Here is a 22,807-nt window from a genome sequence, read left to right on the forward strand (position 1 = left end):
GCATACAAATGAGAGATAGAAATAAAGGTGGGTTTAGGCCATGGCAGGGGTTAAACAATGGAAAGATGGTTCTTGGGATAGGAATTGAACTGCGGGACTGTGGGGGGATACACTTGTTGAAATTATAATGATGTTAGGGAAAAAGGTCATCACAATGAAGTGGAAGCAGGATAAAAAAGTATTTACAATCTAATCAACATGGCTGACTTGTACAAGAGGGATGAGGATGCTGTTCTGAAAGATGTAGACAAAAGCAGCTAGGAAGTGGATAACATGGGATAGTTCAGAGCAGTATTTATATTCAAATCAATTAGAGAAAAAGCAGTGAACTTCTGGTAAAGGGGTCTACTTTAATTAAACGAAAGCGGAATCCGTCAGATACAAATCCTTCGACACGTAAACAGTGAAATACGGAAAGGTCGAATGCACTAAATAGCGAAATCGGAAATGTCGAATTGTCATAGCTGGCCCATCTGCGGTATAGCTCCGTAAGATAAGTGTGCGATAGTTATGGAACTTAGGGTTAGGGTGCGAGTTAATGTAAGTGCATAGATAGGTAATGTATGTAAGATTTAGTGTAGGGTTTTGTTAAGTGTATGTGTGTGGAATATTTACTTTGTGTGGGTATAGTTCTGTAGGGTAAGTGTGCGGTAATTACGGACCTTAGGGTTAGGGAGGGGTTAAGGGTAGTGCATAGATAGTTGTGTATGTGGGGTTTAGTGTAGGGTTACAAGTGGGGTTTTGGTGCTTTAATTTAGGGTTAGTAGTAGGGTTTTGGTAAGTATATGTATGTGTTTTGTGTTGTTGTGTTCGCGTAGGTAGTATGTTACAGGTAGTGGGGTTGGCCGACTATTGCGGTTTCAATGTTTCAATTTCGTGGTTTTGCATGTTCGACGTTATCGTGTTTCGCTGATTATGTGTCGACGGATTCGTATTTGATGGATTCCGCTTTTGTTTCATTAAAGTAGACCCCTGGTAAAGCAAGGGAGGGCATTTACATTAGTTAGTATGTTAATAATTGATTTTCAGTATATATTAGCTTTTAGCTATCTTTTGACAATGTTTTTGTTCAGTTTATTTTAAAACATGAACATAGCTCAGAGGGCAAAGCATAGTGGAGGAGTCTAGTTTTATAGATTGTTAATTCTGGATATGGGCTGTCTTACATATGAGATAAAGAAAAGGAAAAGCTTAGTGAAGAAAAAAAGGATGTGCACAACCAGCAAAACTCTGATTTACTTGCACCATGTATGAGGATTGCATGACTATAATTATTTGTAACTGAATGGTTAATAAAGTTGTACCTATTACAAATTAATGCCATATAACTGAAAACTACAGACTGCACATTTAATAGTAGACTATTCAGAATGTATTAACTGGGAAGATTAAAAATGATCTTGTGACCGTTTCTGACAGAATACAAAATAATAAACATTTTTAATTAGTATTGATTTGAAATAAAATAGAAGAAGTGATCAAAATTGTTAAAAACAGGAAGAGAGAGATTTGTTAAGATGTTTACTCACTTATAAGGCCTGCGGGAAATGGTTATATCAGGAAATGATGTACTTTAAGGAAAAGCATAAAGAAAAGATAAGATGCCAGCTTATTTAATTCCTTCATGCCTGTTTATTGAAAAAGTTATAAAATAAATTCTAGGTAAAGACCAAAATGACCTGTGTCTAAAAGAGTTCAGATTCTGGATACTTTAAGTGTGTTAACATATTAGTTTAAACAAAGAAGAAATGGAAAACAAAACTATTTTTATTTTGTTTGTATTTATATGTTTAAATTGGTTAATTCTACTAACAGGGGTCCATTTGTGGAGGGGACTGGGCAGGAAATTTAAAATCTGTTAAAAACAAATACAGGAAATAGCACTTGTTATGTGTAAAACTTTAGATAAAGCATAAAATGAAAAGAAAATATATTAAAATCAAAAGCAACATAAATAAACAGAAAATTACAGATTAGAAATATGGAATATTCAACATTTCAAAATAAAAGGGTGCTGTGTTATAGGAAGAAAATAAGGATAACTGCTAGGAGTGCAAGAGTGGAAAAAACTACAAATTTAAGAGAAAAGCAACAAACATTAGGAAAATGAAAAGAAATGATGGTGGTGTCCTGTTGTAATATGTCATTTTTTGAGAAGAAATTATTAACAAAAATGGAATTATTAATAGTGTTTCTTGCTTATAATGTATCTAATTTGTTATCAAAACTCATAAGATCAATCACAAAAGAGCTTAAAACTGAACTTTAGACTTTTAAAAATAAATAAATAAACAAACATATAAATGAATAAATTATATAAAAAATAAGTTTGTGCAACAAGGATAAAAGTGCTATTGTAATGATGATTTATCCCCTGCAAACACACATGTATGCATTCATGTATATGAACTCTGAAATCACTGTGTCACAGGCAGAGAAAAATTTGTGATACCCAATTTTGATCATTAAATATGTAAAAAAAGATGTTGCATTATTGTTTGCCCACTAAAGTGTTGTTCAGTAATGTATCACATTTAAATATAGCACACAATAGGAGTTAAGTTATTGTACTACTGGACTCTGCTCCATTCATGAGCCGTAGAAAGGAATTAGATATATTCTTCAAGACAATATCGGAATCCCAATGTATGTAACTAAACAATAAAATGGACTTGGCATGCTGATTTAAAATCAAGGATTAAGTGTGATATTTTCAAAACAGCTTTGCTGAACATTGTGTGAGCAAAATAGTGAGAGAAGAAAAATGAATTAGAACAGCTACTAAGAATTAAATATAGAGAAATAAGAGAGAAATGTAGAGATAACTGGAAATGGAAAAAATGAAGGATAAGTGTTGATATTACAAAACTGAGTAAAGAATAAAAATGCCATTTAGAACATGAGGCTGCTTATAACAGCATCAACGAATACTACATGAAAGTATTGTCAACTGTCTAGCCTAAGAATGGTTGGAGTGGCATTTCTGGGGCTGTACATGTAGCATGTGTGCTGCTTGTGCATATGTGTGTCTCTTTATGTGTGTGTGTGTGTGTGTGTGTGTGTGTGTGCGTGTGTGTGTGTGTGTGTGTGTGTGTGTGTGTGTGTGTGTGTGTGCGTGTGTGTGTGTGTGTGTGTGTGTGTGTGTGTGTGTTTATGAAGAGACACAGCTGACAGCTGCATGTGGCCATTATTTCATGCCTGGTATGTATAAGCTTTTACATGTGAGGAAGGTCAACAGCTTACCCGGGGAGAAGGAGTGGAACATGTGTACAACACACATGTAATCCCATTTCATATTGAAGAATACAAAATCTACAAACACAACAGCATGGTTATAATAGCAACTGCACATCTACTTAGTCAAACTGCACTGTCTGCCATGCACAGTGGTGTAACAGGCCAAGATACTTGAGCAAGAGAGCGATAGAGAGAGAGAGAGAGAGAGAGAGAGAGAGAAAGAACAGTACAGGTCTGTGACATGTTGTACATACCTTTTTGCCTTGTGTCCTGTCCTGCTACATATTCTGTTTAACTTATCATACAAAGCCTGTCTTTTCATGCTTCAATGCCAGTGTACAAAAGATGCACACAGTGTGGTATTTAGCAGTGAATGGAGCAGTTATCTCAGGAAATGGAAGCCCAAATGGTGCAGCAGAAGTCTAACTGCACACACACACACACACACACACACACACACACACACACACACACACACACACACACACACATATATATATATATATATATATATATATATATATATATATATATATATATATACACACTGTAAAGTTCACATAATCCGAATTAATTGTATATATTTTTCCGGGAATTAAATTGTTTTATGAAGTAGACTTGTTTCTGTTATTTAGTCAGTTTTAGCATGTTTATAGTGATTTTTTAAACTCCAAATTACACCTCCACATACTGAATTTCCTTTTAATGTGAAAATAGTTTGTCTAAGTATATAAGATATTTTATTTACTTCTGAATGATTGCTTTTTGAGGAGTTATTCAATTATTTTATTTATTTATTTATTTGGTTATTTATTTTTGTTCACCCTCTTTCAGCCACAAAGCAAAATGCAGAATATAACATGATTGAGTGCTGATAGGGTGACATTAAATATCCAGTCAAAGCACATTGGGAAAAATATATACAAAATGCAAGCTTACATATGCATTAATTATAGTGTAATCATACATGTAATACATAAACTCCTATATACAGGTGAAAACTTTTGCCACATTAAGAGGCTGACAAACATTTCTGTTATTCCTGATATAGGATAGTAAGTTACCTAACCATTGTCATGGAATCAGTTGCAGGTAGATTCAGTAAAGAGATACCCGTTAAGTGCATCTTTGATGCTTTTAATGGTGTCTAAATTCCTGATGTCTGTAGGCAGATGGTTCTAGGTAGCAGGTCCGAGTCTATTGAAAGCTGTCTCACCAGCAGCAGTTTTAAATGGTGGACATACTTGAGTGTTATCCTGTATACTTCTGAGTATGTATGGGTTGTCTTGTAAAAGTAGTTTCACTCTTAAAGGGGTCAGTGGCCATGTTTTAGTGCCTTGTAAATTAGAGTACTTAGAAGAAAATGGCCATATGAGGCAATGAAAACTATTTGGAAATGTTTAGCAAATTGTAATGGTGTATGTGGGATCTGCTGCTAGAATGAATCTGAAGATTTTATTCTCAGTTGTCTGTATTCTGTGATTATTGTGTGCTAAATGCATGAGAAAAGGAAGGCCATATCCATGTGTGTGTATTAAACTGTTTTTAGCAATGGTTCCACCATCAGCAGGTGAAAGGATGTGACTGATGTAATATATCTTAATTGATCAAGAACTTTATTAGTTACGCTGTCTGTGTGTCGTAAAGGGAAGGGTAGGTTTGAGTATTAGGTCTAAGTAACTCTGTTTAGTGACATTAAATATTCTGTTCCCATTAAGATTTGTTAAGAGAATAAGGAACAGTGGGCAATTTCTTGGCTGAGGTAAAGGCCATGACTTTTGGTCTTCTGTTTTCTTATGATGAATTAGTAGTTTGTTAGTACTGGATAGGTGCATAACTGAGTACAGTTGTCATGTAACTTGGTTTTCAGGTCAGAGTGGTTAGTTCTGGATTGAAAGAGCAGCATATCATTTATACACATTAAAATGGGACCATAAATAATGTTACTGTAGATATACATATGTATTAACTGTACCTTAAAATAATTCCATTGTCAAGTTTTCCATATTGCATTTTACTTATGATGATCATATTTATAGTGTGTCATTCAATACCGTCAGCTATGTAGGTCTGACAGCGCCATGTTGTTGTGTTCTATCAATTCAAAGACATGTAAGAGTCACATGAAGAAAAATCTCATTAGTGACCCCTTTGCATGCCTCCTAATCAGACACCAAAAGATGTTGGAAGAACCACATTTGTGTTCCCACATACTTAATTCAAGGCTCACTGAGTGAAGCAGTCAAAAATCAAATAAAGATGTAACAGGCAAGAGATAGCACATCAGCATACCAAATGTAAAGGTACCAAGTAACAAAGCAGGAGTACAAGTACAAGTAATGCAGCAGTTATGCAGAAAAATCAAAGAGCAACTCTGCCACAGTGTATATAAGCAATATAAATGACATCATAACTTGTTAAACTGTACCCAAGTTATTATACCTAGCAGTGTGCAATGCTGTTGCCATGAGCACTGGAGCTTGGCACAAAGACACATGCAGGGCAGCATAACACAACATAGGACCATACAGGAACTGCAATGTGGTTGTGCATCATAGTGTGCCCATTGTGGTTATCATATAAATAGTGAGGAAAGGGGAGTACAACAAGCAAAGGAAAAAACACAAGGATGTGTTGTTCCAAACATAGATGGAATAGATGGTTAGGGGTATTTTTTGAGAGAAAGATCTTATCTTCCTAAAGAAAAGAGAGGGTGAAGGTAAATTATTTATTTATTTATTTATTTATTTGCATTTGTTTTCTGGGATAGTCCACTGGGCCTAGAATATGCCCATTTTCAGTGGAAGCCCAGGGAGAAAAGCTCCACATATTACATATACATTGATGAGATTAAGTTACATAATGACTGTTAACAGATTACAAGTTAATAGTAAGCAACATTATACAAAATACAAAAATAACAATCTAGGTACAATATATACATGCTGATATGCAGTTAGAATTAGGCTTTCTTTTCTTTCAATTTCAGCTTGCAGCTGAAGATGCATAAAACTGAGAGGGAGAAGAGTTACATTAAGTGTAGACAGATATTTCAAAGTGTTAAAGTTGTTAGACGAGGTTTTTAGTTTCATGTAATGCTGTAAGAATTATTTGAGCATGTTCAGAGTAATAGTTTGGTGAAGTATTCTTGCAGAGACTTCTTGAAAATGGTGTGGTTAGAAGTGGTTCTAACTGTAGTGGGTTAGGAATTCCACACCTTGGCTAGAACAATGGAAAGAGCTCAGCCAGTTGTAAGGTTGGGTAATTCTCCTTTAGAAGACATTTATTTTCTGATCTGAGGTATCTAGTGGGGTTGTAGGGGGACATTAGTGAGGCTAGTAATTGGGCAATATTTTGGTTTAGTTATGATTTATGTGCATTGGTGAGTTGAAGGTAGGTTAGGAAGTGAGGTAGTTTGAGCCAAATGAGTTTTTGGAGGGATATATAGTGATGGGAGGTATGTGTAGCATTGTTGGTAAACTTTGCTACTTTATTGTAACAAAATTTGAGTTTGTTTTTAAGAGACAGTTGAATGCCTATGAGCAAGGGTCACCATGTAGTAGAGATGGTAAAAGAAAGGAGGATGCCAGGGTTTTTTTGTTTGAGTGGTTGAGGTAAGTGATGTGTCTGTAAAGCAGACCTAACATTTGGTGGGTCTTTCTGATGCTGTTTGGGATATGAAGGTCAAAGGAGAGACATTCCTCAATAGTAACTCCAAGGAGTTTAGTGTGGGGTACTATTTTGATGCCAGTGCTGTTCTGAGACTGAATAGTAAATTCTGACCTGATTACGGGGGTGGATCTTTTAGGGGTGAGTAGAAGGAGTGGTTTTGTTAGCTTTTAGGGCTAGGTGATTGTTGTTCGTCCATGTTTCTGTGGATGAGAAGGTGATTTGAGTTAGTTTTTGGAGTTCACTGGTGGAGTATGCAGAGCAGATGATGGTGGAATCATCTGCATATTGAATAAGTGAGGTTTGGGACAGGGAAGAGTGGAAGTCATTAACTAATATGCTGAAAAGGAGAGGCCCAAGTATAGAGCCTTGGGGAACTCCTGTTGATATCGGGAGATAAGGTGAGAAGTACTGGTTCCATTTTATTGCTTGTTGTCTATTTGTAAGATAGTTAGCGAACCAATCTAAGATGGGGGGTGAGATTCCTAGGTTAGATAGTTTAGTGAGTAGTTGGGGATGTGTGATGGTATCAAATGCCTTTGATAAGTCAAGAAATAAAGAGGACACAATTTTCCCTGTGTCTCTTGCATGGTTTATAGTGTCCAAGAATGATATAGGGGCAGTGGTGGTACTGTGTCCAGGTATGAAACCATGTTGGGTGGGGGACAAGATTTTATTGTCTAGGAGGTGCTTTAGGAGTTGATTGTGGGCACTTTTTTTCTAGAATTTTGGATAGAGGCGAAAGGATTGCTATGGGTCGGAAATTGTTGAAATCTATGTTTTGGCCACTTTTATGTAGTGGGAGAATATAAGCTTTTTCCAAGATAGTGGGTCCTTGCTGTTCTTGGAGAGATCTATTGATAAGTATGCTAACTGGATAAGCTATAGACTTTGTTGACATCTGTAGGTATGTTGGGAATAGGTTATTGGGTGCATTAGTACATGGTTTGATTTTAAGGAATAGTTTCAAGATAGCTATGGTAAGGATGGGGGGAAAGGTGAAGTCTGGTGTGGAGTTTATTTTTGGTGAGTGACCTGTGATATTTATTTGAGGGAAATCTCCTGTAAGTTTAGCAATGGAGTCTATAAAATGTGAGTTGAATATTGTGGACATTTCTGTGGGGGAGTTGTTTGGGTCAGGACAGAGGTTGTTTTTGGATCCTGGGTTAAGTAGGGTTGAGACTGTATTCCAGACTTTCTTAGGATTTTGTTTATGGCATTTTTGGTTAGATAGACTGTTTTTTGTCTTTTACTACTGCACATTTTGCTTGATTATAAAGTTGCTTGAATTGTAGGAGGTATTGGTGGTCTAAGTTTTTTTTTTTGTTGCCAAGGCTTCCAACATTTGTCTCTTTTAGACATTAGTTGTTTTGGGGGGTGAGTAAGCCAAGTAGCATAGTTGTTTTTAATTCTTTTTTGATGTATGGTGCCTAGATTGTTTAGGATATCGAAGAAGGTTGAACTAAACAATTCAACTGCTTCATCTAGTGGGAGGACTTTGAGAATGTTAAAGTTTACTTGTGCCAGGGTGTCATTCAGAGTTGTTTGGTCAATAGTGGAGATATTTCTAGTTAGTCTGTACTGGTATTGGCTGGGGGCTAGAGTGAATTTACTTATTATGCATGCTGAGAGGTGATCACTTATGGTTTGAGTTACAGTCCCTGCTGAAGCTACTTTGTTTGGGTATGTGACTAGCATCCAGTCTATGATGGAACCACTAGTTGTTGTTTTGTTGGGTCTAGTTACTTCATTAATAAGCTGGGTATAATTGAATAGATTTATATTTATTGAGGGCTGATTTTTTTGTGACTTCTGTCCAATCTATGTTGACATCTCCAAGAATAATTGTCTCATTAGTAAAGGTTTTTGAAGTCCAGGAAAGGACTTCGTCTAGGATGGGTATACTATTGTAAAACAAGGATGAAATGACTGTACCAAAAAACGCCAAATAACTTCACACAAGGTCTGGTCAACACACAGCACCCAATGAAGGCAGCCACACCATAAAGATAAACGACAGTTGAAAAACGACAATTTGTCAATTAATAAAAATTTGGATAAATCTTGGTTTATTATTTGGCAAATTGTCGTTTTTCAACTGTTGTTTATCTTTATGGTGTGGCTGCCTTTATTGGGTGATGAGTATATTATTGCCAGATGGGATATGGATTCCAATGATGCAGAGCTTTTTGCTGGTATTCAGTTGTAGGAAAGCTACAAGAATTTCAGCAGGTGCAAATTGTGGGGTGGGGTTGATATATGGTACTAATGTAAAATTACTTGGGTAAATTCATGCAACACCTCCACCTTTTTTACTATTGTATCTTAAGCAGGAGTAGCCAGGTGGTAGAAATTCTGAGGTTTTTTTTTATATGGTTTAAGCCAGGTTTCTGTGGTTACTATTATATCTGGTCTGCTGTGTAAAGTCCAGGCATGGAAGTCTGGCATTGTATTCCTGATATTTTGCAGGTTAATGGCTGCTATGATGAGAGATTTATTGGTTTGTTGGGTTGTGGGATTTAGGGTTGGTCCAGGGTTGGGGAAGATGTCTTTGCATAGGTGATGTTTTCCTTTATTGAGAGGTAGGTTTGTGCTTATTAGTTTTCTTTTAAGTATAGGATGTTTACATAGAGTTGTTAGGCTAAGTTTAGTATTTGCTTCAGTTACTAGTTTAAATCTGGTAGCAGAGTGGTTGTATAATGCAATAAGCCCAGGGTGAATTCATTGATAGCTGGGTGTAGGTGGACTTATGGTTGAGGTGATAGGTAAAGGTTTTACATTTTGGTGCATTGTGCAGCTGGAAATTAAATTCAGTAGGGTAAGGAAAGCAAGGCTGATTGGGATGAGCAATGGTGTTGAGTGTGGACACATCGTTTGATGAGATAATGGATGAAGTGATATTGAAAAGTGTAGGTTGAGTACTGACTGAAGGATAGGGAGAAGGGGAGGAGTCTGTCTAGGAATAAAGGAAACTGATCCTGAGGCGTGTGGGAATGGGGTTAGTGTAGGGGAGCGGACTGAAGCGGGCAGCACCTAGAGCTAGCAAAGTGACAGGAGAAAGCCTGCAGAATAAAAACTATCAGTATTAGTGTAGACACTAACCAGGTAAGTCAGGAATAGAGGAAAAAATAGTATATCATGGCTTTACAATAAAGACGAATTAAAGAAAGTGCTTGCACTAGCTTTTGAAAGTCAAATAAGAGTTTCATGCACTAGCCTGTGACAATCCAAGGGAAAAGTCTGGTAGTAAGATGGAGGGTTGAAAGTATCCCTTTGTTAGGAAATTATAAGCCCTGTATCTAAATAAACGTCTGAGGAACAAGGTCACCAAACTACAAGAAGTTTTGAAGGGAGTCACTGCAGGGAAGTCTGCTAGTCTGAAAGAATGAGGGGCGAGGCTATGAGAGGGTTGTATGCAGCTTTTGCCCCTGGCTTAGTGAGCACTAGGATGCTATACAAGTATTGACAAATTAACTGAATAAAGTACAACGTAGCTTATAAGTGTAAAAGTTTAAGAGCACTTTCACCATGAAAGAGACACCTGCATTCACTTGTAAGGTAAAGTAGTGTCCTGTCAATGTTACAATAAAAGCTGTTGCAGCACAATCCACTAGAAGGCTGTCCAGGAGAGTACTTTCAGGTAAAAGTAAAGAGGAATGCCCTATGGTGTGCAAGCAGTAGGCATAAGCAGGCAAACACAAAACTCATTCACAGCTGACAGGATTGATAAACATGCAAAAGATGGAGTGTGCAATGGATGTACACAGAAAGAAGGTAGACATATGGTGATCTATAGCACTGGACAATGAATAACAACACAGAAAGCAAAGGTAATTCCAGAAAGAGGATACTGAGAGCTGTCCACATGGTTCGCTGCCAGACTGGCCCAGATGAAAATAACACCAGGGGTTACAATACTGAATTGCTGATATCATTGGCTAGTTTCTCTTTAGTGGCCAATTATATCATGGCCAGGGCCCACCAGCTAAGTGACACATCAAGTTGCTCCAGAATTTGCTCTAGTCTTCTGATGAGATGTTCTTCTCCCAGTGTGAATTTCAACAGCCACCAACCTCCACAACTGCTTCAAGAAGATGTTTGCACTCACAGGTGATGCCCCCTGTCTAGCTTCAGAAAAGTAATTGTTACTTACCTCCTGAGATGCAGAAACAGAAGGCACCACCAAACCCCCTTGTCTTCTCTGCAAAAAAGCCTTCATCCCACTCCTGAGAGAAAAATACAGAGGTCTGTGTTGACCCAGCAGCTGCAGCAAACACAAAGCTGGACATGGCCACACCACCACCACCTCTGTCACAACTGGACAAGCACATCAGAAACAAAAAGGAGAAGAAGATGATAAAACACACAAAAGCAGTGAACTGCATTGCAGGTGTACACATGAAGGCTATACAGCACTTATGTGACCTACTATCTGGAAAGGTGCACCTGCTTTCTATAACAGCCAGCTATACTCGACAGATAATCCTCACTAGCTGCAAAATAAAGAATTATTTTTCACTAATTTTCTGATTCTCTGCTTTCCACTGTCAATGCAGATCAGGGTAGCAGTGCCCACATTGGGTCATCATAGAGAAGCCTGCACTTTTACTTTGTAACGGTGATGCCCATGACATCAGTCAACACCTGTGCAGGTTGAATGAGGCATCACTCTTTATAAAGGAATAAGAAATTCCTTCTCTACATGGCACACCTTGCAGGCTCCCTGCTGTTTTCAGATGAGGAAACAGCCATGACTACTCAGTAAGTTTACAATAGCAGCCATATGGCAGATATTTGCACGTAGATGTGCACTGATGAATCACATGCCATAAATCATACATTGCCATGGTGACAAGAAACAAGAGGTCACTGTGCAGGAGGATGCACTTAAAGATCACATGTCTTTTCCTAAACAGTATGAGCATGGTCTGTTCTGTTAAATATGAACAACATAGTGTGCAGACTAAGAACTTCACAGACAGTGGTGTCATTTGGCCTCATTTGCATTTTTCCTATGCTAAGTGGTTCACATGTGATAAAAACAACATCTCCATCTTCCGTGCGACCAAAGTGAACACAGGAACAGAATGTGTGTGTGTTGTAGATGCTGCACATTACAGAGAGAAGGAAAAAGAACTGATCTGGAAATGTACTCCTGCAATCTCTGTAGTGCCTTTCACAGAGTGGGAAGGCAACTGTGCAGGTTGGGTAACTTGCATATGTGGAAGGTTGTCTAAAAGGTTTCCCAGTTGTATGCCATAGAGGGATAGTGCAGCCATAAAGCTGTGACCTCACACTGATGTCATACATTTTACATATTCAAAGGTTCCACGGTTCAGGGGGTCCAGCACATGGGGACATGAGGGGTATAATATTAGCAGGCCACTGTGGATGTTGATGATTATGACTTACATGCAGCATAGTCTGATGACACCATGGCACTCACTGTGACAGTTTCTGATATCTGCACTGCCTCTCATGTTGTCATACCTATCATAGATAAAATATGCAGGGGAGTCTAACACCACAATGACTGTCATACTGTCCCTGATATGCTTGCACCTCTTGGAGAAAACAAGAGGATCTAGAGGATAGTGAAGTGCAAACATCTTCAACCCATGGCACTGTGGAGCTAGCAAGTATACTGAAACACAGAATATGTGCCAACTGTACAGAGATTAAGAGTATGAGAACACTGAGACAAATACAGCTAATAAGGTCACCACTGGGGAATGTTAACCTTCATAGGTGCATCTATATGACTTTACAACCATCTTGCAGCCAGGTCCACCAGTTCTGCTATCAGTGACTGTAAGGGGGGGTTGCACATGAGGTGGATATGCACATTCTTATGTCTCTGAAGACCTCACAGTTCCTTTCATGGACGTCACAGATCTACCAGGTCCCTTAATATGTGTTTATTGACTGTGAAACACTCACTTTATTGACTGCTTTTTGAGGTTCTGGTATGTGAATTACTAGTGCAGTTGGCAACACCAGGTAGTATTGACAGCACTGCTTCCATCAGTAGCTACCAACACATGCTGTTGATCTATTACTGCTGCTGTGACTAACATAGCTCCTATCCTGTCCTTCATGAATGCTATTGTCTGCAGTTACAAATGGAGTAATCATCCATGGATCAAGGCCATATCTGAATTCAAGTTCAACACACAAAAGACCCACTATATATGCAGTGTACCCGGCATGTACCCAGCATGCATGCTAGCCATATGTATGGGCCATTCTGCCTGCTACGTGTGTACATCCTTAGCAACAAATTGACCCTACTGGAAATCCCTTCACAGTTATTATTGGTACATGTCAGAAGTATGCCATTTGTGTGAGTCATGTGACCTGCTTGGGTAGAACACATACACATTCTGGATGATACCCCAGGCATTATGCACCACCTGTCAGTTCAGAAGGTGGTATCCTTTACTGTTTATGTATCTCTGTCTCTCCAGACCAGTTGAGAGCTTAATCTCAACATGGCTGCAACTGATGGTACCCAGGACCTCAAAGAAATGAGCAATCGCATAGAATGCCTGCATGTTATTCATTCTCTCCACTTGTGTTCTTGCAAACCAGATATGATCCTCTGCATGTTGTTGCAATGCTGAGGAATTCTTTAAGTATTATGATGCACCCAATGTGTCCACAATATCTTGCCTAAAGATTAATGTAGCTACAATGGTCAACACTTCACAAAGGTTAGTGTCTCCAGAAGTAGACATGCCAAAATTCCCCACGATTCCTCTCATGGATTACAGAAATCTACCAGGCCCCATATGGTATACTTGTAGACTGTGAATCACTCACTTATCTGATGCTCTTTGAGGTGCTGCTATGTGAATCCCTGCCTGCAACACCTCCATTGATGTGGGTGGCATCAGAATGCATGGCTGCCATTATATGCTGATCTATTACTGCTGCTGTGACTATCATAGCTCCTATCCTGTCTTTCATGAATCACAGAGCTCAGTCTAGGTGAGAAAGAGTGTGCAGGATAGCTGTTTTAGCAGTATCTAAATTTCTTTGCCATGCTAATCTCCTGCATTAACACATTATCTTTTGCCCATTTGCATGACATTATAATTGTGTTTGCATATGATGTATGCTATGCATTCTCACACACAGTACTTTCATGTAAATGGTGCCATTAGCTCACCCTCAAGTTGTACTTGGTCACTACTAGCACTATTCTACAGTATATGCTATGCAACTTATCTGTGAATCCCAAACAGAGTGTTAGTGATGCCTTTTTAGGAGACTTGAACTTTTACATGATGGGAGGAAACTAAGTGTTTGCTTACAGAAATATTTACACAGATATGAAAAATGATGCCTGCCTGCATAATGAACAAAAAAAAAACAACCCAGCATGGCTTGTGCAACACAATTTACCATGAAAGTATCAATGACAACTTTCATGGCTTGTGCAACACAATTTACCATGAAAGTATCAATGACAACTTTCTCCATCTCATAGGCGCTGGAAACATAGGGCGAGGAGGAGGGGGCACCCCCCACTTTCACAGCTCCGGAGGGAGGAGGACCCAACAGAGGACTCATGCATGCTCTGCACTATAACATGAAGAATTTTGCTTTGCATGCTAAAGTGAAGAATTTGAAAACAAAAGTGTACAGAACTATGCTTTTAAACACAGCTGCCAGAGTCAACCATGGTAAGAAGATGTTTTTATGTGCTCCATTCAGCTACTATGGGGCTCATTCTGCATTTAGCTATTATGGTGCTGTGTGTGCTATCCAGGCTCAAACATTGTACCTTAGATACAAGGGCCTGCATTCTCTGCCCATACCACCATTTATGATTCAGGGAGTTGAGTTAGCTCTCAACTGTCTATATTTTCACAGAATATTTGTCTCAAAATTTGTGGTTGTCTGGCAAATCAGTGAGAATGGAATTCACTAAATAATGATAGCCTTTTAAGTTTCAGTCTTCCTATCTTTTTGAGAAACACTTGGTAACACAAAACACTATTTTAGCAACTTTCTAAGATTATACAAGCAATATTTAAAATGTGTCCTGGTTTTGGGCCTTTTCTCCCAAATAAATGTTGGCTTTTTCCAGATTTCTACTGCTGTGAAATTGAGAGATTTAGTTGTGTCAAGTGGGTGGTGCAATGATAGTGTTGTTGCCTCACAGCAAGAAGTTCTCTAGTTGAATTCTCAGCTGGGGTGCCTTCTGTGTGGAGTCAGTATATCCTCCTTGTGTTTGTGTGGGTTCCCTCTGGGTGCTCTGGTTTCCTTTCATGTTACAAGGACATGTGTGTGGTGCATTTCTCCCTAAGCCTCTGCTGAAAATTGGCTTAATTCCAAGTCAGACGTTCCTGGTAAACAAATGTTAAATAAATCAAAAATTTTACAAGGTGCTGAGAGCTTCAGGGGATGAGAAGTTAAGTGCTGCTTTGTCCCAGTCTGCTTGCATTGTTAGTAGCACAACAGGTAATAGCCTTACTTTTGATGCAAAAGGCTGTGGGTTCTACTCCACCAGTATGCAGCTGGATCACTGATACTGTACTGGGTTGTACTTTAAAGGGAGTGGATGCTGCAGTTCTGTGAATGTCCTCCTTTAGAGGAGTTACCTAGTAACTATGAACCTGTTATCAGTTTGCCATCCATTCCCTATTGCAATATTACTGGCTTATCATTTTTAATGTAACATAAGCAATTTATTCTTCAAGGGCAACAGCCACATTATTTGTATCTATAGTAGAACCTATACTCAGTGTGCCACTCAACTACAGCCCATAAGGCATAACGTACCCAACACTCTAGTCATAGGTTACTCTATAGTCAGGCACACTGATGTTCCCCTCACCAGGCTAAACAAGGAAAAAGTTACTGTCAGCTGCCAGTCAGGTGCCAGGATCCACCACATAATGCACGCACTCAGGTCACTCCACAACAAGTACAAATATGACTCTGTCATTGTCCATGTTGGTGTGAATGACCTGAGACATACCTCCCTGGACTACATGAAAAGAGACATGGAGGAGATCTCCGATCTTGTAGCCCAGGCAGGTACGACCCTAGCCCTGAGTAGCATCCTGCCATCACCCAGAATGATATCACAGTACAAGGACAGAATGTTTGACTTTAACAATTTGCTAAGCTTCTGGTGTCATTCTAAGGGAATCCAGTATATGTCTGTCTGGGATGACATGATCGACAGACCACACTGCTTTGCCAGAGATTGCCTGCACCTGTCACCCTTGGGATTCTGGATACTGGCAAAGGCTCTTGCCACCCCAATAGTGCCTTTTTTAGGAAAGGTTCAAATGACAAATTCACCACCATAACAGGTACAAGCGAGCAAAATCTGAGGGCAATGCTACTCAATGCTAGAAGTCTAAACCTCAAAATGCACTCACTCGAGGCCCTCTTTAAAATGGAGAACATTAACATCTGTGCAGTGACAGAGCCCTGGTTCAAAGCTACAGAGAGCACCCCTGCATTACCAGGTTATAATTCATACCACACCTTTCGGCCACCAAACCCGGACTGAAACACTAAAGGTGGAGGCGTGTCCATATTCATTAAGGATATCCACACCTCCAAGCTAGTTGCTCAGCATAATGCATCCAAGATTATCCAAGTTCAACTAACTCTGGGCAAAACTGCAATCCAGATTGTAGCTTGCTACAGACCCCCCACCATGCCCCAGGATTCCCACTCCTCTTTTCTTGATACACTGGAAAATATTAAGGTACAACCCAACACTCTAATAATGGGTGATTTCAACTACCCTACCATTAACTGGGAAAACTACTCATGTACCAACTCTTTTGCTCAACATTTTCTGGACATCATCAATTCCAATGCCTTGGATCAACTTATCCACACCCCCACCAGGGGCAGCAATATCCTAGACCTGGTCATCACCAACATGGGTGACTGGTGTTCCACACCAGAGGTCAGCTCCTCATTGGTCAGATCCGACCACAAGCTAATCACCCTAGACATCCACATCCCGCTCCCACCCCCATTAGGAAAACAACCGTAAAAAATTTCTCCAAAGCCAACTTCACGCTTCTTAAGACAGGAGTGGCAAACTTCTTGACACCCATGCAGATGGACAATAGAGGTATGACTGCTGAATCCTACACAAATGCACTTTATAAGCACTTACACGAGTGCCTGGATCATGCTATCCCTAACAGAACCAAGATGCTATCCTCCAAAAAAGGAAGCCAATCTGGTGGTCTTCTGCCATAAACAAACTCTACAACAGAAGTAAAACACTGTTGCAATAAAGAGTAAAATCCCACGATTGGAGGAACTCCCTGGTCAGCCTCAGTAAGAAGCTGAGATCCCTCATAAAATCCTCCAAAGCTAGTTATGAAAACAAAATCGCCACTGATTCTAAAGACAACCACAAAGCATTCTATAGCTATGTCAAGAATCTCAATGGCAACACTCAGATCTGCTCTGAGTTACAGCACAATGACAATAAATATACAGAACCAACTGATATTGCCAACATCCTGGCAGATAGGTTCAGTGCTAACTTTAGCCCCATCTCACCCCCTAAAGGGCCCATCTTTATACAGAAAGAATGCAAAGTTCCTGTAATCATGGCTGCACCGGTAAAAACCTCACTCTCCAAAGCCAAGAACACAGCATCGATGGGACCTGAAAACATCCCAGGATGCCTTCTACAGGAACTACAGAATGAACTGGCACCCCACCTAAGTACCATGTTCAATCATAGCCTCACCTCAGGATTTGTGCCCATTGAATGGCGCACCATGATGGTTATCCCACTCCACAAAGGGGGGCCACAACAGACCCCGATAACTACCGTCCCATTAGCCTGATGAGCCTGGTCTGCAAGGCCATGGCACATATCATCATGGAACTCATAAACAAAGACATTGGAGATCTCCAAACTCTGGAATCAACACAGTTTGGGTTTGTAAAAGGCAGATCATGTCTCCTAAACCTGATAGACCTCTTTGAAGTAGTCACCGAAGCCATAGATGAGGGTGAGGCAGTTCACACAGCCTATATAGATCCCGCCAAGGCATTCGACACCATCCCCCACTCTGGAATTATAGATAAACTCACTAAACTAGGTATAAATCCCTAAGTCAAAAGATGGGTTGCCAACTGGATTACTGACAGAACCCACACTGTGAAAGTAGCAGACTCCAAATCAGACTTTACACCAGTGACAAGTGGAGTACCACAGGGTTCAGTCCTGGGTCCTCTCCTGTTTGGTATCTACTTCTCTGAAGTACAGGCTAACACAGAAGGTCTTTGGCTAACTAAATTCGAGATGACTGCAAACTAGGAGCCGTAATCGAAACTCCTAACGATGTGGACATCCTACAAAAGGGCTTCACTGAGACAGATGCCTGGTGTCAAAGCCATGGTCTGAAGCTCAATGCTAAAAAGTGCATTGTCATCCCCTTTGGTAAAATCTCTGTACCCACGAACTACCACATAGGCGGTAGTCTACTTAACACCAAAAGTGTGATAAGAGACCTTGGGACACAGGTGGACAGTAGTCTCTCTTTTGATAATCACATCGCCACAGTGGTCAGGAAATCCTTCTATATGGCACACCTCATTACAAAAGGTTTCTCATCCATAAAAAAAGAGGTCATTGTTCCCCTCTACTCATCACTCATTAGACCCATTATAGAGTACAATGCCCCTTTTGGTATGTACCTCACAAGACATCTACAACAACTGGAAAGGCCACAAAAATACCTCACAAAGAGGATTACTGGCCTCAAACAGATGCCTTACGCAGACCATCTCAAAAAACTCCAGCTTTACTCCATTGCATATCGCCTACTCAGAGGCGATCTCTGCCTAACATACAAAGCTATGTCAAACCCAGAGCTGTTGGACATGCTCCATTTAAAGAAATCCCATTCCCTCCGAGCTACATGCTCTAAGGACCTAAACCTTGTCACCACAATAAACAGAACATGCTAGAGGGATAGATTCCTGTCCCAGAGACTTCACATATTCTGGAACAGACTAACTATCTATGTTAAACAGAGCTCCTCATTAGCACTCTTCAAGAAAAATCTTGATGATTGGATGTGTAATAGGAAATTCACCCCGGGGATCACTTCTGTGGTTCTGCTTGACAGGGGCACAAGAAAATAATTTTCTTGGGTGGCGAAAGCCAGGGTACCTTTTTGGCTAGGCTTGTATAGGCCCTAGGGTCAATAGCCTAGAACCTACCTATGAACCTGTGTGTGCCAAGGCTCTATGCAGTTGCATACCATTAGGGCTACATAATGATGAAGTATGTGTGCCAAGGCTCCATTTGGTTGTATATCATTAGGGCTAAGTAATGATGCAGTATGTGTGCCAAGGCTCTATGTGGTTGTAAATCACTAGGGCTAAGTATTGATGAAGTATGTGTGCCAAGGCCGTATGTGGTTGTATATCATTAGTGTTCAATAATGATGAACTATGCTTGTCAAGGCTCTATGTGGTTGTGGTCAAGGCTATAGATGAGGGAAAGGTGGTACACACAGCCTACCTAGACCTCGCTGAGGCCTTCAACACCATTCCCCATTCTGGTATTATAGACAAGCTCACCAGCCTGAACATAAACCCCAACATCACAAGATGGGTTGCCAACTGGCTCAAGGACAGAACCCACATGGTGAGAGTTGCTGGAGCTAGGTCGGACTCTAAACCAGTTACAAGTGGTGTTCCCCAGGGCTCAGTCCTAGGACCCCACCTGTTTGGCATATACTTCTCAGAGGTACAGGCAAGCACAGGAGGACTATGGTTGACCAAATTTGCAGACGACTGCAAACTAGGGGCTATAATTGACTCTGTGGCTGACACAGACATCCTCCAAAAGGGTCTCACTGAGACAGATACCTGGTATCAAAATTATGGACTCAAGCTAAATGCCAAAAAGTGCATAGTCATCCCCTTTGGAAAAAAACAAAGTACCCACAAACTACCAGATAGGTGGTAGTCCCCTAAATACAGAAGACATAATAAGGGATCTGGGGAACCAAGTAGATAGTAATCTCACCTTTGATGATTACATTGCCAAAGTGGTTAGAAAATCCTTCTACGTGGCCCACCTAATCACAAAAGGGTTCACATCCAGATCAAAAGAGGTCATTGTGCCCCTTTACTCATCACTCATCAGACCCATCTTAGAGTACAACACCCCACTTGGGATGTACCTTACAAGACACCTGCAACAGCTGGAAAGACCACAGAAGTACCTCACCAAGAGGATCAATGGCCTCAAACAGATGCCCTATGCAGCTCGACTGAAGAAACTCCAGTTGTACTCGGTTGCATACCGCCTACTCAGACGTGATCTCTGCCTGACATACAAGGCCATGTCCAACCCAGAATTGATTGGCATGCTCCACCTAAAGAAAACCTTATCCCTTCGAGCCACATGTGCTAGGGATCTAAACCTCACCACAACAATAAATAGGATGTGCTGGAGGGATAGATTCCTGTCCCAGAGACTTCCCATGCTTTGGAACAAGATCCCAATCTACATTAGGCAGAGCTCCTCGCTAACACTCTTCAAAAGAAACCTTGATGAGTGGATGGGAAACAGAAAGTTTACCTCGGGGATCACTTCAGTGGCTCTGCTGGACAGAGGCACAGGGATCTAATTTAAGGGGGAGGCAAAAGCCAACACATTCTGGCTAGGCTTATAAATGTCTTTGGGCAGATAGCCTAGAACCCACCTATGAACCTATGAACCTATAATGAAATATAAAGTTTCCTAGGAGCAACCTCTTCATTGGTTAGAGATCACTTTAATGTGGAATTATTTAGATGACTTACTTCTGCAGAAATTTTGCATATTTACTGATATTGGTGGATTGTAATGAGCAATGACAGACGTTTGAGTGGCCTTTTATGGTTGAAATTTTCTGAAATGTGTAGTTTTGTCATTATTGGTTCATACATTTTGTTTCATTGCTTACTAGAAGACTTTTCAAAACTACAAATTTAAAACACATTCTAACAACTGGTGCTGTATTATACAATGAATATAATTTAATACAGTCAGGAAAGTGAATCAAAGAATGCTTACATGTATGCATGGCCCTAAAAATGTGTTTGAAAACAGCTCAGAGGAAGGTGTGAAAGGCTCAAAATCATGGGCAAATTTTAAGCTTTACTCTTGTTACCAAAACAATGGATGAAGTTAAAACAGTTCACACCACATTACTTTGACCTTGACAAGCCTTTTGACACAATCCCCTACTCAGGTGTAGTACAAAAGATGAATAATGTAGGAGAAAACACTTGCATCACTAGCTGCATTGCCAACTTGCTCTCAAGATGCAGGATATCAAAACAGGGGAAGAGACCAGTCACCAATGGAGTTGCCCAGGGTTCAGTGCTGAGACTTTTTCTGTTTGTTATATACATCTCAAAAGTAAAAGGAAATACCAAAGGGCTTTGGCTGGCTAAGTCTGAGATGACTACAAGCTAGGAGCAGTTATTGAATCCCCAAATGACATGCAGGAAGGTTTGCCCCAAATAATAACTGGTGTCAAAATCATGACAATGATCTCTGAGAACTGACCCAATTGTTTGACATTTGGGAACTTGCGTGTGCAGTGACCTAGCTTTTGACCAACATGTGCCCAGAGTCATAAGAAAGTCTTTCTATATTGCACAGCTTATAAATAAATTGATTGTGACTAGATCTAGAGATGTTGTTGTCCCCCTTTACAAAGCTCTCATTAGGTCAATCATTTTGTAAAATGCCCACTTTGGCATGTATCTGTCCAGCCCCATGCAACAACTGGAATACCTTCAGAAATACATTACTAAAAGGATACAAGTCCTAAACAATAGGTCTTGCATGGACCACCTCAAAGATTTATTACTATACTCAGTATCCTACAGAGTGCTTAAAGGTGACATGTCTGGCATACAAGGCATCCTCCGACCTAATACAGATGGACCTACTGAACATCAACAAGTCAAATGGCATCAGAAATACTCAGTCCAGGTATCTAAACCAAATGTTGTGGAGAGATGGATATTTATCACAAAGGCTACCACTGTTCCAGAATTGACTATCCATAAAAATAAAACAAAGCTCATCCGCCCATATTCAAATTCAACTTGGATCTAAGGATGGGTAATAGAAAATGTACTCCAGGATTGCCCCTCATGCCACTAATGGATGGAGGCAGTTCCTAAATGCTGCCTCCCTTTGAGTTATCTATGGTATGATCACAGTTATTCTCACCAGGGCTAATATACAATTATCAGCCATGGGATAAGTAAGACCATTCAGAAAATGTTAATTTGAGCACCAAATGAGAACTGGATAAGCTTAAAATGTCCTCCAAGTGAACCTATGTTGTGGTAGTAAATAGTTATAAAGAATTGCCCTTTTTAGATCACTAACTGCCCCTCTCAGCCCCCCCCCCCCCCCCAGTTTTCAACAGCTTCCAGCACCTATGCTCCATCTTCATCTAAGGTTTCACCTGATGTTATGCTGTAGCTTGTAAGTCATCTAGATATGGTAAATTCATGTCCATATGGTAGTATTCCATGTCTTCAGAATCTCTAGGAAATAACTAGCAACATTGCCAACATAATGAATCACATATGAACAGTAACAGTGTATTTTATCTTACTGTGACATTTTACACAATCTCCTTGGTTATGTTTAGACTATCAGTTACAAAAAAAATTAATATAAATATGAAAATATGAATAACAAGTAATAGCGCCCAAAACCCCTACTGCAGTTCATCCTGCATTAACTATTTTAATTTAGTTTCTTTTTGTTTCTTATATATTTCTCTTTCTTATCCATACTGTTCATAATTGGTAAGTCAGAACCCAGAAAAAAAATTATCATGCCACCATAAATAGCCATGGACATTAAAAG

Source organism: Protopterus annectens, chromosome 3.part0 (genome assembly GCF_019279795.1).
Source record: "Protopterus annectens isolate FY-2018-M chromosome 3.part0, PAN1.0, whole genome shotgun sequence".
Lineage (NCBI taxonomy): Eukaryota > Metazoa > Chordata > Ceratodontiformes > Protopteridae > Protopterus > Protopterus annectens.